Here is a 17,728-nt window from a genome sequence, read left to right on the forward strand (position 1 = left end):
ATTTGGCGCTTAGCCAAATCGCAGTTCACTGCAGCGGGATCGGAGAATCCTGCTGGCATCAATGGCCGGAGAATCCTGACCCAGATGTTTGGATGGCCATTTTTAAAGGTCACATTTATTACATGCAGTCAGATAGAGTGCCCTTATCTTTGTCGTTTTAATATTATCCCTCATTCTGCCCCTATTTGAAACTTGCCTTCACTTTGTCTCCCTTCTAATTTTGCTTACTGCTTTCCTACTTGCTGTTACCAGCTTCGCTTCCCTCCAAGCTGAATTCCCTTTCAGGTTCCCATCCACCTGCCAATCTAGTTTAAACCCTCCCAATAGAACCGGCAAATCTCTCTGTGAGGATGTTAGAGCTGGTCTTGCTGAAGTGTGAAAATTTACACCATTGTGTCAAATTAAAATTATCCCAAATATATAAGCAACATATGGAATAACTTTCAGTGAGTTTAGTGAAACACAAATCCAGAATCGCTTAAGGAACAGTTGGAAGCTATAATGAAATAGGGGATCTTTGAGATCTCTTTGGATCGATGAATTAAGATGGGCTGAAATAAAATGGAGAGGTACTGAAAATTGTCTGCTGCTTCCTGATACCACTTGTGAAAATGCATTCTCATGATTTGAATGGTTAGTAACTTACAATTAAAATGTTTTTTGTCTATTTTGCTTTGGTTAAGAAGCAATACTGGGATGTAAAAATACATGACAAAACTCTCAGTCTTGCAGGATTGAATAGAAAATTATTTTTGAATAATAATTATTTTACAATTTTTTGAATAGTATTTTTTTCCAGTAAAAAAGGACAGCAATTGAGGGACCGCAACACAGTTCAAAAAGCGGAAGACTTCATAACAAATCATTTGAATGCAGATAAGTTGTAAACTCAAGAGATAGAAACCAGTAGCTTCATGGCTCAGTTCAACTGAATTGTAATATTTCCCATATGCAAGCAATCAAGTAGGGAAAATGGGATTCAAAATTCATCAATTTCTGCTTAAAGTTAAAGTTTATTAGTCACAAGTAAGGCTTGCATTAACACTGCAACGAAGTTACTGTGAAATTCTCCTTATTTGCATTCTTTGCATTGCAAGAGGATGTGGAATGTGCACACGGATATATTCTCTGTGGAATAAGCTAGTGCAGTACATTAATTTATTAAATTATAATTTCACACGCAGTGCCAGAAAGTCAGAATTTCACAAAATACTGGCACTGATTTTGATATGTAATCAAGGTGTTCAGAAGATTCAAATGGAGATGAATTCCACATTTGAACTCAACTCAGCCTCTTAATACTTCTATTTTCTCCTGCAACTTTTTTCTCTGTGGATGTTAATCAACCCCTAGCCTCAGCCAAGTGGTAATTCTTTGTATGTATGCCGAGACAGTGAATTATACCTGTAGACAATGTGTACAGCATCACATTTGATTTCTGTCATGCATCTATCATCTCATCAAAGGACATTCTTCTCTTTTTCCATCTCTTCAGACAGCCCATCAAAGTTAATCATTCTAAAGCTCACCTTTCCATTTAATCCAGTGTTCACTCATTTGATCTGCATGCCCCTCAACAACCCATCAAAGCTCATTACAATTAAAAGCAAATTACTGCGGATGCTGGAATCTGAAACCAAAGGAGAAAATGCTGGAAAATCTCAGCAGGTCTGGCAGCATCTGTAAGGAGAGAAAAGAGCTGACTTTTCAAGTCCAGATGACTTTTTGTCAAAGCTCAGTTCAGCTTTGACAAAGGTTCATCTGGACTTAAAACATCAGCTTTTTTCTCTCCTTACAGATGCTGCCAGATCGTCTGATTAAAGTTAATTCTTCCATTTAGTTTAAAATTCCTCACCCCTCGTTAAATTTCATCCCCACAATTAGTCCATCAAAGTTAGTGCCTCTACCTTACCCATCCTACATTTCAACAATACCTGCTCTTCAGAAGTATTTATTTGGCTGTCAACCTATTGGGGCATCCGGAAGTTATAAACAATGGTATTATGTAAGTTATATAAATGCACCTGTATTTTAAATTCAGTTCTCATCTCTCTATTTATTCTAATAAGGGTTTTTCCTCTAAGCAGCTCAAAGAAGCATGTTGCTCTATAGAACAAGATAAGAGACAAGTCTGAGAAAATGATTTGCGAGTTAGCAAAGGAACATCATTTTCACAAAGGAGTATTTGTCAAACCTTGATTTGTTTCTGGAGGGATGTGAGCTATATCAGCTTTCGTTATTGTAGTGACAACAAATATAATTCAATGAGAACATTATTAGGTGGTGTTTTTGTACAGAAATGGAGGGTTTCCAAACTCTCTTTGGAATAAATAGTCCCTTTTTAGCCATGGAAGATTATAGAAAATTCAGGGAGTATATGGCATCAATGATGGTGAAATATTACCCATTCTTGAAACTATCTACTGGCAATTTCCTGAAAGCAATATTTGGATTAAACACTTTTGAAGTTCTTTGCATTGCTGCACTCCTCAAGCTGAGGAACCTTCTTTTGATAGCAATTCATTTACTGATGACTTCAATATTGTTAATAAGCAGATATTATACACAGAATTCAAAGTATCTTTTCTCTTATTAATAACAACAGTTGCCACAATAATTGAATGGAAGGAAATGAGTGGCACGGTGGTTAACACTGCTGTCTCACAGTGCCAGGGACCCAGGTTCGATTCCTGGCTTGGGTCACTGTCTATGCAGAGTCTGCATGTTCTCCCCGTGTCTGCGTGTGTTTCCTCCAGGTGCTCCAGCTTCCTCCCACAGTCAGAAAGATGTGCTGGTTGGGTGCATTGGACATGCTAAATTCTCCCTCAGTGTACCCGAACAGGTGCCAGAGTGTGGCAGCTCGGGGATTTTCACAATAACTTCATTGCGGTCTTAATGTAAGCCTACTTGTGATACTGATAAATAAACTTTATGACTCTATTTGTAAGTTGGTTTGTTCAGCGATTGAAGGTAATGACGAATTAATTGTAGCTTACCAGTGGCATTTTTTATGCCTATCCGTACTAATCTTGAGAACATTGCAATAGGCTTCATGCTTGAAGCATTGCTGTGAATTTATCCTTTGTAATCCTAATCAGGTGGCTCAATTGGCTGGAAGGCTGGTTTGTGATACCAACAGCACAGGTCCAATTCCCATACCAGGGAATGAGGTTATCCATGAAGGCCCCACCATCTTAACCTTGAGATGTGGTGAACCTCAGGTTAAATTACCACCAGTCAACCCACTCTCAAAAGGGACAAGCAGCCCATGGTCAGTGGGGACTATGGTGACTTTCACTTGGCTTACATCTAAGCATTCTTTCACTGATGTGTTGAAGTGAATTTAAAATACAAACTTTGGCTTTGCAACAAAACAAATTGCATTTATTTTCAAGCAAGGAATTGTTGCTTTTGACTGGCATACTATTTATTAGTCAAGTGATTGAGACCACATTGAACTCAGGTAAAGCAGATCATAGCCATTATTGCAAACTGGCAAAGCAGAGTACAGGAAAGAGATAGAGAATCTGGTGAACTGGTGTGACGACAATGATCTGTCCCTCAATGCCAACAATCAGGCCACAATCAGGAAGGATAGGCAACAACACGTCCTCCACGATCATCCTCAACACAAGGCTATGTTCTCAGCCCCCTACTATATTCCTTATACACCTATGACTGTGGCCAAATTCCCCTCCATCTCGATTTTCAAGTTTGCTGACGACACCACCATAGTGGATCAGATCTCAAACAATGATGAGACAGAGTACAGGAAAGAGATAAGAATCTGGTGAACTGGTTTGGCGACAATAATCTTTCCCTCAATGTCAACAAAATGAAGGAGATTGTCATCGACTTCAGGAAGTGTAGAGGAGAACATGCCCCTGTCTACATGAACGGGAACAAAGTAGAAAGGGTCGAGAGCTTCAAGGTTTTAGGTGTCCAGATCACTAACTACCTGCCTTGGTTCCCCCCCTACTGACACTATAGTTAAGAAAGCCCACCAACGCCTCTACTTTCTCAGAAGACTAAGAAAATTTGGCATGTCAACTACGACTCTCACCAACTTTTACAAATTCACCATAGAAAGCATTCTTTCTGGTTGTATCACAGCTTAGTATGGCTCCTGCTCTGCCCAAGACTGCAAGAAACTACAAAAGTTTGTGAATGTAGCCCAATCCATCATGCAAACCAGCCTCCCATCCATTGACTGTGGCTACACTTCCCACTGTCTCTGCAAAGCAGCCAGCATAATTAAGGACCCCACACACCCTGGACATTCTCTCTTCCACCTTCTTTCGTCAGGAAAAAGATACAAAAGTCTGAGGTCACGTACCAACCGACTCAAGAACAGCTTCTTCCCTGCTGCCATCAGACTTTTGAATGGACCTATCTTGCATTAAGTTGCTCTTTCTCTGCACCCTAGCTATGACTGTAACACTACATTCTGCACTCTCTCATTTCCTTCTCTGTGAACATATGCTTTGTCAGTATAGCGCGCAAGAAACAATACTTTTTGCTGTATGCTAATTACGTGACAAGAATAAATCAAAACAATGGAGATAGTTATCAACTTCAGGAAGCGTAGTGGAGGACATGTCCCTGTCTACATCAACAGGGATGAAGTGGAAATTGTCAAGAGCTTCAGGTTTCTAGGTGTCCAGATCACCAACAACCTGTCCTGGTCCCTCCATGCTGACACTATAGTTAAGAAAGCCCATTGACTCTTCGCCTTTCTCAGGAGGCTAAGGAAATTTGGCATGTCCACTGCGACCCTCACCAACTTGTACAGATACACCACAGAAAGCATCCTTTCTTGTTGTATCACAGCTTAGTATGGCTCCTGCTCTGCCCAAAACCGCAAGAAACTACAAAGGGTTGTGAATGAAGCCCAGTCCATCACGCAAACCAGACTCCCATCCAGTGACTTTGTATATACTTCCCGTTGTCTTGAAAAAGCAGCCAGCATAATCAAGGATCCCACACACCCCGGCCCTTCTTCCGGCGGGAAACAGATCCAAAAGTCTGAGGACACATACCACCCAACTCAAGAACAGCTTCTTCCCTGCTGCTATCAGACTTTTGAATGGACCTACCTTGCAATAAGTTGATCTTTCTCTACACCCTAGCTATGACTGTAACACTACATTTTGCCCTCTCTTTTCCTTCTCTATGAACGGTATGCTTTGTTTGTATAGCACTCAAGAAACAATACTTTTCACTGTATGCTAATACATGTGACAATAATAAATCAAATCAAATTTTAAAATCATATCGAGGAAACACATAGTTGAATCCATGGAAAATTTGTTGTAGCATTGTTACTAAAATTTAAAGAAAATATATATGGATGCATGAAGGAGATGAAGGAATCAAGAGCACAGAAGCCTTTCACAGGGCATGATTATGTCAGAAGTACGACTGCAAGATCAGCTTCCAATAAAACAACATCCAGACAAAATTTAAGTGTTAACAAAAGACTGTCTCACCCAACTTGAATTTGAAACCCCAATCTAATTCCCCTCTTGGGAATAAATACATCATAATATCTTTGGTTAAGATGGAATCGTACACTCTTCTCACTGGAAAAGCTTCTGAAATTGAAGGCCAAATTCTTTAGAGCACAGTTACCTAATTGCTGAATCAAGATCAGTCACATTGTAGCTGGGCATGTCCTTCTAAAGCATTATCCTGTTAAATATACAGTTGGCAACCAATACCAATCAGCGTGTTCCAATCCAAGTTGAAAGCAGTAATCCTTGCACTTTTCAGAAGGAATGAAAGTCAATCCTCATCAACCTTTAATTATGGATCATCTTCAATTATGGAGCAAACTAACTGGGTGAGGTCATTCGCAGTTGCAAATAACAAAGTAGCAATGGTCGTCTTGTTTGTTTTCCAAAACAATCCTGGTACCAATAGATGTGAGTAATGATGGAAGTATGCAGCCAGGAATAAATGATTAAATTAGATGCCCAAACCCTTTTTATTCAAAGATTAAGAGTCTTTGTGCAGTGTGTAACAAAATGCAATTTCCTATACATTAAATTTGATCATTTCTGTTCAGGAGGTGGTAGTTGTAATAAGTCTTCAGAGGCAGAAGTCCCTTCACCAAAATCCCTTTATTTACAAACTCTGACAGCAGTACACAGAATGGCCTGATTGAAGTCATTACATTAGTGAGGATGCTACAATTGGCTGATTGGAATCTGGAAAGAAAGACTAACCATGGTTCGCATGGCTGCTGATGGGGAAAATCAGTTTGCCAGTGTGGATGTGAGTAAGAGATACTCTGAAAAGCAGATTCTAAAACTGGCTGTGACAGACTAAAGCTCAAATTAATGCCTTGTGTAAATAAGAAAACTGAGGTAGCCGCTCAAAATGTGTAACAAAATACTCAGACGGGAAATCTAATCTGCATGAGCAGCAATGGTGGGATTTTTCGGCATTGTTGGAGATTCTGATGAGAATGTGGAGCAGTGGAGCTCTTGTACTGAGCATTTTAATCATTTTGCACTGGCAAACAAAATAGATGAAGGCATGATGGTGCCATTTTCCTCAGCATGATGGGACAAAATACTTTTAATCTCCTCTTGTGCAACCTGATAGATCAGGCATTAAAACATACAAGCAAATTGTGGACATTTTGCAAGCGCAATCTTCACCTAAACTCCTGATGATTGCAGAGCGCTTTACATTCCAAAAAAATCCAAGAGGAGGGGGTGTCAATCGCAAGATTTGTTGTGGTGCGTAAGAGACTGGCAGAATATTGTGAATTTGGGGACGTGCTTAATGACACCATTCGTGGTAGACTTGTTTGTAGCCTTTGCAACAAAGCAAGACAAAACCGTCTGTTAACTGAGCAGAATTTCACCCTGCAGAAAGCCATTGAAATCGCTGTTTCTATGCAGCTGGCTTCAAAGGAAGCTCAGCAATTGAGTTCCTCCACTTGGGTACACAAAGTGTCTGCTGAAGCGATACCCAAAGCCACCGGGGCCCATACATGTTACCGGTGCACAAAGCCAGGGAATTCTGCTGCTGAATGCTGGTGTAAAGACATGGAATGACAAAGTTGAAGAAAAGAAGAACACATCAAGCGTACTTGCAGGAGCAAAAAGCAAACTAGAAATAAAAATAAAAAGCAGGAACAAACCAAGACACCATTTAAACAAAATAAAAGGAGAAACATCCTTGCTATACAACCGGGTTGAGAAGAGCAAAGTGACACACAATCAGAGGAGGAAGTATCACTACATGTACTGGCCACTGCTGGTACTACACGTAAATATTGGGTCACTCCACTGCTGGAAAGACAGCCAGTAAGAATGGAAGTTGACACTGGGGCAGCAGTCTTGCTGGTGCCAGAGACTATCAAGAATTAGAAACTCCAACACGTTCCCTTAAGGCCATCAAGGATAGGGATGAAGATGTATACAGGCAAAGTTGTTCCCCTGGAGGGTCACATGATGTGGCTGTGCAGCTCAATGGACTAATGGCAGATTTGCCTTTATGTGTTGTGAAGGGAAAGTGTCCAGCATTAATGAGTCACGCAAGGCTGAAGAAGATTTGACTAAATCAGGCTGAAGTCCACATGGCCAATGGAGAATCAAGGCTCATGAAAATTTTTAAAAAGCACACAGTTGTTTTCAACGGAAAATTAGGGAGCATCAAGGACATTACTGCTAAACTAAACATAAAAGATAGAATCCAGGCCTGTACCATGTGGCCTGTACCATGTGCTATTAGGCCGAAGGTGGAGGCTGACTTGAAGTGCCTTGTGAAGACTGGAGTTTTGGAACCTGTCAGCATTAGCAATTGGGTCATGCCTATTGTTCCATCACCAAGAAAGATGGCTTCATGAGGATTTATGAGGACTTTAGAGTCACCATAAATCCAGTGTTATGTGCTGAACAGTACCTATGACCTCACGTTGAGGACCGATTTGTGGGATTGGCAGGTGGCCAAAATTTCAGCAAAATTGCCCTGAACCAGGCCTACTTGCGAATGAATGTGGACAAGAAACCACAGGGACTTCTGATAATCATAACATTCAAGGGCTTGTTCCTGTGCTGAAGATTGCCATTTGGTATTACATCTGCTCCTGCATTGTTTCAAAGGACAATGGATCAAATCCTGAGTGGACTGAGTGTAGTCTGGATGACATCCGAGTCACTGGAAGAGTTGAAGAGGAACATCTTCGAAACCTGGATGCTACTCTTCAGAGGTTGGAAGACTATGGCCTGAGAGTCTGTAAGGACGAGTTCCTCCTGGGATTGTTGCATTATTGTGGAAGATTTGCCCCAAACATGGCAACAATTCTGAAACCATTTTTTAAATTCATTTGTGGGCCACGGGCATCATTGGCTGGCCAGCATATGTTGCCCATCCCTAGTTGCCAGAAGACAGTTGAGAGTCAACCACATTGCTGTGGCTCTGGAGTCACATGTAGGCCAGACCAGGTAGGGACAGCAGATTTCCTTCCCTAAAGGACATTAGTGAACCAGATGGGGTTTTTTTTCTGACAATCAGTGATAGTTTCATGGGCATCAGTTGATTCTTAACTCCAGGTATTTTTTTTACTGAATTCAAATTCCACCATCTGTGGTGGCAGGATTCAAACCCAGATCCCCAGAACCTGGGTTAATAATCTGGCGATAATACTATTAGGCCATCACTTCTACTTATAACCTCTTGTGCTAGAGCAAGACATGGAAGTGGTCAGACCAATGCAATAATGCCTTCATGCAGGCCAAAGAAGCATTACTTAAGTCTGAAGCCCTCACGCACTCTGATCCTATTTTACCCTTTGTTTGCTTGTAATGCATTTCCTTATGGTGTAGGAGCAGAGGTCCCCCACATCAACCTTTTGCTTCTCGAACCTTAAGCAAAGCTGAGGGCAACTATGCCCAGATCCACAGAAGCACTGTGGATCATCTTCGACATCAAGAAATTCCATCAGTTCTTATATGGGAGAGAGTTTACATAATCCTTATATGGGAGAGAGTTGTCCATAACCCTACCATCTTTGGACTACACTCAGGAATTCCATTACTTGCTGCAAGTAAGATACAAAGATGGACATTGCTCCTGTCTTCATATACCTGCACCATTAAATACCACCAGCCTAGTTTACATTGTAACACAGGTGGACTTTCAGGATTGCTGACAACCTGTCAGTCTTCAGGCTGCTTGAAGGGGAATACTTTCTACATTAAACAAGTAGACAACACACCAGTCACCTCTATGCAAGTGAGAAAACACACTCGGAATGACCCTGTGCTGTCAGAAGTGATGGGCATGGTTTTAGAGGAGAGACTTCAGGACTAACAGCTCACCTGAAACCCACCACTCCAAGCTGTCAGTTCAGTCAGGGTGTCTTCTATGGGAGCTCAGAGTGATTATTCTTCCAGTATTGAGGAAACGGATGTTAGAGAAGCGACATGAAGGCCATTGTGGAGTCATACACATTAAGGAAATAGCAAATGGTTATTTCTGGTGGCTTGGATTTGATGCTGAGATTGAAAAACATGTTCTTCCTGTGCCACGGTAAGATGCTTGCCACCCTTGGCACCCTTGCATCCATGGGAGTGGCCTGAAGAGGCTTGACAACGTTTGCATGTGGATTTTCAGGACCTTTCAAAGGACACATGTTTTTAGTGACTGTTGATGCTCACACCAACTGGTCAGAGGTAGCTGTGATGACCTCTGCCTTGTCTGAGAAGACCATTGAGAAGATTGGAGAAATATTTCACCGCTTTGGATTTCCAGGACATCTGAGCAGCAACATACCTCAATTCGTTTTGCAGGAATTCGAGAAGTTCCTACAAGAAAACAGCAATCAACAGAATACATTCGCGCCATATCATCCTGCCACTAATGGATTAGCAGAGCGCTTTGTCAAAGCCAGGAAACATGCTTTGAAAACAACCAAAGATCAAGGTTCGCTTATCCAACACCTCAACAAATTTTTACTAGTCTATCAGAACACCACACATGTCATTACCAAGACCTCTCCTGCATTACTCATGACGAAAAGACAGCTGCATTCTGTATTTAATCTTCTGAAACCAAGGAGATTGTGCAACAACAAGCAAAAGTGGAACGGTGTGAAAGCAAGGCAAAGCACAGAGTTTTCCACCAGACAGAGTGGGATTTTCCAGCTGTGCTCGGCCCAAGACTGGAAAATCCCACCTGAGGTCAAGGGATCTTTGCACGGTCTGTGTCCCACCTGCTACAACTCCTGTGGTGGGCGGGATGGGAAAATTCAGCCCAAGGAGTCTTGGTTCAGAATTACTTCTCAGCGGAGCATTGCGTTCCTGCCACAATTTTTACATGAATTGGACCTGTCTCTTACACTGTCCAGACCTCAGATGACATTTTCTGGAGGAGACATGCAGACCAGTGACTGGCTGCAAAAACAGTCCACTCAAATTGGAGCCTATTGAGAGTTCAGGTTCAACGTTACCTAGTCAGGACTTCCCTGAAACCCCTACACCACCAGACATCGTTGAGGAAGTCAAGACCTCACCCTCTTTTCAGGTGCAGAGACAATCTCTATTTCCCATGTTGACGTCAGTGTGAAGATGAAAACTCTAGAGGTTCACTGTTAATCCTTCTGAGAGCGATGACTTCCAGACTGCATGAATTTATAGTAGTGACTAGCCTTTTGACTATTGTTCATGTTGAACTTGTTTTAGGGACGTTCAAATTAAGGATGGAGGAAATGTTATATATTTGTCCCTTTTGGCTTGCTATAGAGCCCTGCTGTAGTAACGTAAGAAAGGAAGTGATGCAATGTGATGTAGAATGGGAAACAGAGAAGCCGCAGGTGCGAGAGAGAGAACACACCACAACAAGGTCAGTGTCATTCAAGTGAAGCAGTGAACCAAGTGTTCCTGAAACCAAAAGAGAAAATGCTGGAAAATCTCAGTAGGTCTGGCAGCACCTGGAAGGAGAGAAAGGAGGTGACGTTTCGAGTCCAGTTGACCTTTTGTCAAAGCTAAAAGGCAGAGAAAGTGGGAGATATTTATACTGTAGGGTGAGGGAATGAAGGATGAGTCATAGCCAGAGAAACCAGGGGAAAAGACTGCTAATAGCTGTCCACAGAGAGAATAAAGGGTGTGAAGATGTTGGGGGAGGGGGGGTGAAGATGGGACAGAGGTAGAATGTAGAAAAGGGCTGCTGGGAGGGAGAAAAGGTAAGGGAAGGGGGATGAGGTAGGGGGAAAAGAGTGGGAGGGTGGAAGAAAAATGAAGAAAGATAATAAAGAAATAAAAGGTAGAGAACAGTAAAAAATTAAATAAAATAGAATGAAAACAAAGGAGGCCGAGGTGAGGTAAAGCAAGTCATCTGAAGTTGTTGAACTCGATGTTGAGACCAGAAGACTGTAAAGTGCATAGCCACAAGATGAGATGCTGTCCCTCCAGTTTGTGTTGAGCTTCACTGGAACATTGCAGCAGGCCAAGGACAGACATGTGGGCATGGGAGCAGGATCATGTGTTAAAATGGCAAGCAAGAATGGCAAGCAGGAACTTGTTGTTCCTAAGTGTCAGTCTCCAAATGCACAACATACTTGAAGGGATACGATTCGCTGCAGGGCATGAGCAGGGGAGGGAGAACCAATTGGATAGCACTTGCAAAGCACAGGTACAAGCATGATGGGCCAAATAACCTTTTGTGCTGAATGTTACAATTCTCCGGTGATTATATTCCATGATGTGGAGATGCCGGCGTTGGACTGGGGTGGGCACAGTAAGAAGTCTCACAACACCAGTTAAAGTCCAACAGGTTTATTTGGTAGCACGAGCTTTCGGAGCGCTGCTCCTTCATCAGGTGAGTGAATCACCTGATGAAGGGGCAATGTTCCGAAAGCTCGTGCTACCAAATAAACCTGTTGGACTTTAACCTGGTGTTGTGAGACTAGTTACTGTATATTCCATAAATAGAAAAACTCCAGTCAGATTGTTATAAAGAGGAATTATTTTTCACTTTGGGAAAAATGTTTCTGAGCATCTTGGACAACAGAAAGCAAATAATTTGTTCGCTCCCTTCAGCTATCGTTAATTTTTTTTTACATGATTTTGGGATTTGCTAGCTCAGGAGTTTTATCAACTGTTGCTTGGTCTATTGTTCATTGTTTACTTCTATTGGCTTTCAGATTGAATTGAAAGTGACAGTAGGAATTAATTCGATATGCCTCTAAACATTGAGGATACACCCACAAGCTGACCAACTGTTATGTTAGCTGAGGCTTGTCCATCTGTTGCAGATAATTTTTGCTACCCTTAATGAATACAAACCCAATTGACATACAAATAGCTTCAATCTATTCTGTAAACAAAGAACCTGTTGTTCTAAATATTTGGATACATTTCTGTTTTTTTTGCACTGGGCCTTGTTCCGCATTTTGCAAAAAAAATCCCCATTGTTTCGACAGTAATTATTGTTAAGAACATGTTTCAGTTGATTCTTTTGTTTTCTTCCAACTGGCAACAGGAAGGAAATTTTTGATACATTCTGGAATCTCTGGACGCACACTCGATCTATTAGTTAAAGACAGAAGATTAATTCAGACAATTACCAGATCCCACGCCAGAGCTCCCACTATTCAGGAGGGCAGGCACTTGGTCTTCCTAATTTTCCAATTGTTAAAATGAATGCTGAGAAAACTGGCTTCTGACTCCCAATTCAAGGCCCACCCTGATTTGTTGGAATTGATTTAATCAGGAGGTGATAACTTGTGAAATTATCCCATTGGGGTGAAGTTTTCAGTCTTTAACTTTAAGCTTTTAAGAAGCACTTTTAAAACTTAATTCCCCGGATGTGGATGTCGCTGGCAAGGCTGTATTGCCCATTCCAAATTGTCCTCAAGAAGGTGATAGTGACCCACCTTCATTAACCATTGGGTCCATGTGGTGATGGTGCTTCCACAGTGCTTTTAGAGAGCTCCAATGATTCTGATCTCAATGTTAATTTAGTACCTCAGCATGGAGCCTTGTCTGGTGGTACTCAATATATAAAATTAGGCAAAGGGCTCTGCAGGCCTGATAAACAATGCTGCTGTTGATTAAATGTACTCATTGGATAATTGGCAAATGGTGAATTCAACATGTTGTCTCTTTCCCCGAGAAACATAGAGACATAGAAACTAAAAGCAGGAGTAGGCCATTCAGCCCTACAAGCCTGCTCCACCATTCATTTTGATCATGGCTGATCATCGAATTCAATATTCTGATCCCCCCTTCTTCCCATATCCCTTGATACCTTTAGCCTCAAGAGCTATATCTAATTTCTTCTTGAAATCAGGCAATGTTTTGGCCTCAACTACATTCTGTGGGAGTGAATTCCACACATTCACCATCCTCTGGGTGGAGAAATTTCTCCTCACCTCAGTTTTAAAAGGTTTACCCCTTATCCTCAAACTATGACAGTAAGTTCCAGACTCCCCCGCCATCGGGAACATTCTTTCTGAATCTACCCTGTCTAACCCTGTTAGAATTAAAAGTTTCTATGAGATCCCCTCTCACTCTCACTCTTCTCAACCCCAGTGAATATAATGATAACTGTCTTAGTCTCTTCTCATATGACAGACCCGCCACCCCAAGAATCAATCTGGTAAACCTTCGCTGTACTCCCTCTATAGCAAGGACATCCTTCCTCAAATTAGGACACCAAAACTGCACACAATACTCCAGGTGTGACCTTACCAATGCCCTATACAATTGTAGCAAAACATCCCTATCCCTATACTCAAATCCTCTCGCTATGAAGCCCAACATACCATTTGCCTTCTTTACTGCCTGCTGTACCTGTGCGCTTACTTTCAGTGACTGATGCACGAGGACTCCAAGGTCTTGTTGAGTATCCACCTCTCTCAATTTACACCCATTCAAGTAATAATTTGTCTTCCTATTATTGCTACCAAAGTGGATAACCTCACATTGATCCACATTACATTGCAACTGCCATGCAGATGCCCACACACTCAGCCTGTTCAAATCATGCATCTCTGCATCCTCTTCATAGATCACCGTCCCACCCAACTTTGCATCATTTGCCTGACTTTGAGAACTACCCGCTTTATGGAAGGCTTCACACTAGGGCAAAGAGTATTTAACCTGACATATTAAGGGCATAAAGAATTAGTACTTCTGTTACGTACTGTCAAGCAATGAATCATGTGTGATTAATCACATGATGTGTTGTGCTGTCACCAGAGGCATTCACGGGTTTTTATCTCTCTTCCATGTTGGACTTCAATCAAGCAACACTTTGTAAATGAAGCTGCATTGGTTTGTTTAAATATTCCATGGTGTGGCATCTCAGAAATCTTTTTTCCTTGTTCTCAAATTGGTCAGAAACAATTGCACATGCACAACTAGGAAAAACTGGCAAGAGGATGGGATGCAAATTGCACCCAAGAAATTTGTGAATTACCTTAAGAACAACAGCATGCAACACATAAGGACTGCCTCATATCATCCATCACTAATGGATGGGCAGAGAGGCTAGTACAGTCACTGAAAAATGCCACCAAAGCGTCAAAAATGAATGTTCACTATCTAGGATAATAAACAACTTTCTCATGTCCAATCGGAACATGACTCATTCCACCACACAAAATTAACTGGCAATGTTGTTCCTGAGAAGAAAACTGGGAACTAAATTTGATCCACTCACACCACTTGATATTACTACAATAGTAGAGTGACAAAAACAAGCACAGGTTACTGGGCAAGAACAAACATCGAAACTGAGGAATTTTAAATAATGAAAAAGAGTTTTAGCAAGAAACTCTTGACAAGTGAGAAATGGGTATCTACCTATTCTAGCTAAGATAGGCAAATTTCTCATACAATGCAACTTGATGATAAGAGAAAATGGCAGAAACGCATGGACCAAATTCTCGTTTCGTAAAGTGAATTAGCGGAGACAATATCAGAGAGGCTTGTGTCAGACACCCAAAGTTGTGAAATCCCTGAAATGAGAATTACTCGTGAGGAAACAGCTACCGAGGATGTCGAAGATCAGACTCCAGAACATTGTGCGATATCATTTTGATGAGATACAATGTGACATTGCCCAGGGGAGAGTGGGTGGATGCTGTTCGTTGAAGGATAAATACTGGAGAGAAAATGGAATGAAAGGAAGATGGTGGGGGTGGGGGGTATGTTTTCCTGCTCCGGCACCCTCTTATATTAACATGCGAAAAATCATGTAGACGGGGACACAGTTATGGACCTGCAACCCTCCCCATCTGATTCTCCTCTGTTCCAGATGATCACGGGTTGCAGCGATTAGGAATACCTACCCCATATCAGACAGAACCAAAGAGCAGAGAGAAACAGACAGACGCTGTAAATCCTGTAAAATTGAGAAGAGTGAGAGGGAGCCTCATCAAAATGCATAGACCAGATGTGAAGAGATGGATGGATTGATTGCAGCCATGGCTCATCCCAAGTTAGTTTCTTGAAATCATGAATCTCCAGAGAGGCAGCATTCCCATATTATGATCAGATGTATCCTGTGGATGACACTTATTTTCCTTTATTCTGCTTGGTATTGCTGGGTTTTCATTTCCTACGTGTTCACAAAAGTGAAAATACATCAGGAAAAGAATGGGAACAATTAAGTGAAAGGGATATATTCTGCTGAGGTGTCACCTTCATAAATCGAGATCTACGAATTCAATGTCTGGTTGTGGAGGATGAAGGTCGCACGGACAGTCTCACCTTTCATGTTAAACTTTGATTTTAAAGTCACCAAAACCTAGTCATGGCATCCTGTCAGTTTGGAGTTTGCACGTTCTCCCCGTGTCTGCGTGGGTTTCCTCCGGATGCTCCGGTTTTCTCCCACAGTCTGAAAAATGTGCTGGTTAGGTGCATTGACCCGAACAGGTGCCATAGTGTGGCAACTGGGGGAATTTCACAGTTCATTGCAGTGTTAATATAAGCCTTACTTGTGACTAATAAATAAACTTTACTTTAACTTTACTTTACTCTGCAGCCATATGTGCCAAACAAACATTTTTAGGAAAATATTAAATCCAAAAAGAGTCTGGAACTTGCCTGACCAGTCCCCAAAAGCCCACTAAATGTCTCTTTAACTTTTCCACACTCAGGAAAGACTGAACGATCTAGCATACATATTGCCCCTCACATAACAACACCTACGGCCATGCTGCACTTCCTTCTTACTGCACTGAAATATCATCTGTGATATGGGGCTGAATCTTCCTCAGGGGTCAGGAAAACTCAACCTGAGCATTGGTTCGCAGCTTGCAATCTGCACACCTGACCCATGTGTAACTTCACACACCACTTTTGCCTTTGTCCAGGGTCGAGTTTATAGTGCAGTTTACAAATCACAAGCCAGTTTGGGCTGATTGTGAGTACGGTGTTGGACTAGTTAGAAAACCTGGCTCAGTTCCCCAACACAGTATTCCAGTTCCCAACAGTGTTTAAAAGCCCATCTGAACTTCATCCCTGGTGTCACCCATTCCACCTCTATGGCCCCATGCATTCTTCCTGCCCCCTCAGATCACCTATGCTACCTCAATACCCCTGTGTAACCTCCATAATCAGTTATTCAGTATATTATATGTATTGTCTACAGATTTTGTGCCTTTTCAATGGGAAATAGAGACGAGAAACACCAAGGTGCAAAAAAGTGGGTGCTGTATATAGACCTTCAAACTATATGGGTGACGTTGGGTATGGCATTAAACAGGAGATTAGAAATGCATGTGATAAAGGAACATATGTAAAAATGGGTGAATATAGATTGGGAAAAGCAAATTAATAATAAAGGAATTCCTGAAGTGTATTCGGGATGGTTTTCTGGACCAATTACGTTAGGACCCATCCAGGTCATCCCAGACTGGGTATTGTGCAATGAGAAAGGAATCATTAGCAATCTAGTTGTGCGAGACCCCTTGGGGATGAGCAGCCATAATATGATAGATTTCTTCATCAAGATAGAGAGTGACATGGTTGATTCTGAGACTAGGGTCCTGAATCTAAGTAAAGGAAACTACGATGGTATGAGGCATGGATTGGAGAACGTTACTTAAAGGGATGATGGTGGATAGGCATAAACATTCAAAGAGTATATGGATGAACTGCAACAATTGTTTATTCCTGTCTGGTGCAAAAATATAACTGGAAAGGTGGCCGAACCATGGCTTACAAGGGAAATTAGAGACAGTATTGATCCAAGGAAGAAGCATACAAATTGGCCAGAAAAAAAAGGAACTCAGTATTAGTATGGAAATGGTGTTGGGGAAAATGATGGGTTTGAAGGCCGATACATCCCCAGGGCCTAATATCCCACAATAATGAGAGCTGATCTGATTTATACCTACAAAATTCTGAAGGGACTTGAGAAGGTGGACGCTAAGAGATTCTTTTCATTGGTTGTGGAATCGAAAACACAGGGGCACGGTCTCAGGATATGGGGCTGATCATTTAGGACTGAGATGAGGAGAAATTTCTTCACTCAAAGGGCTGTGAATCTTTGGACTCTATAGCTCAGAAGATTGTGGATGCTCCAACATTGAATACAGTTAAGGCTGGGATAGACAGATCTTTGGTCTCTCAGGCAATTAAGGGATATGAGAAGCAAATGGAAAACTGGAGATGAAACCCAAAATCAGCCACAATCATATTGAATGGCGGAGCAGGCTCTTTGGGCTCTCGGTCTACTCCTGCTCCTATTTCTTATGTTATTA

This window comes from Mustelus asterias, chromosome 15 (assembly GCF_964213995.1).
Source record: "Mustelus asterias chromosome 15, sMusAst1.hap1.1, whole genome shotgun sequence".
In the NCBI taxonomy this organism is placed as follows: domain Eukaryota; kingdom Metazoa; phylum Chordata; class Chondrichthyes; order Carcharhiniformes; family Triakidae; genus Mustelus; species Mustelus asterias.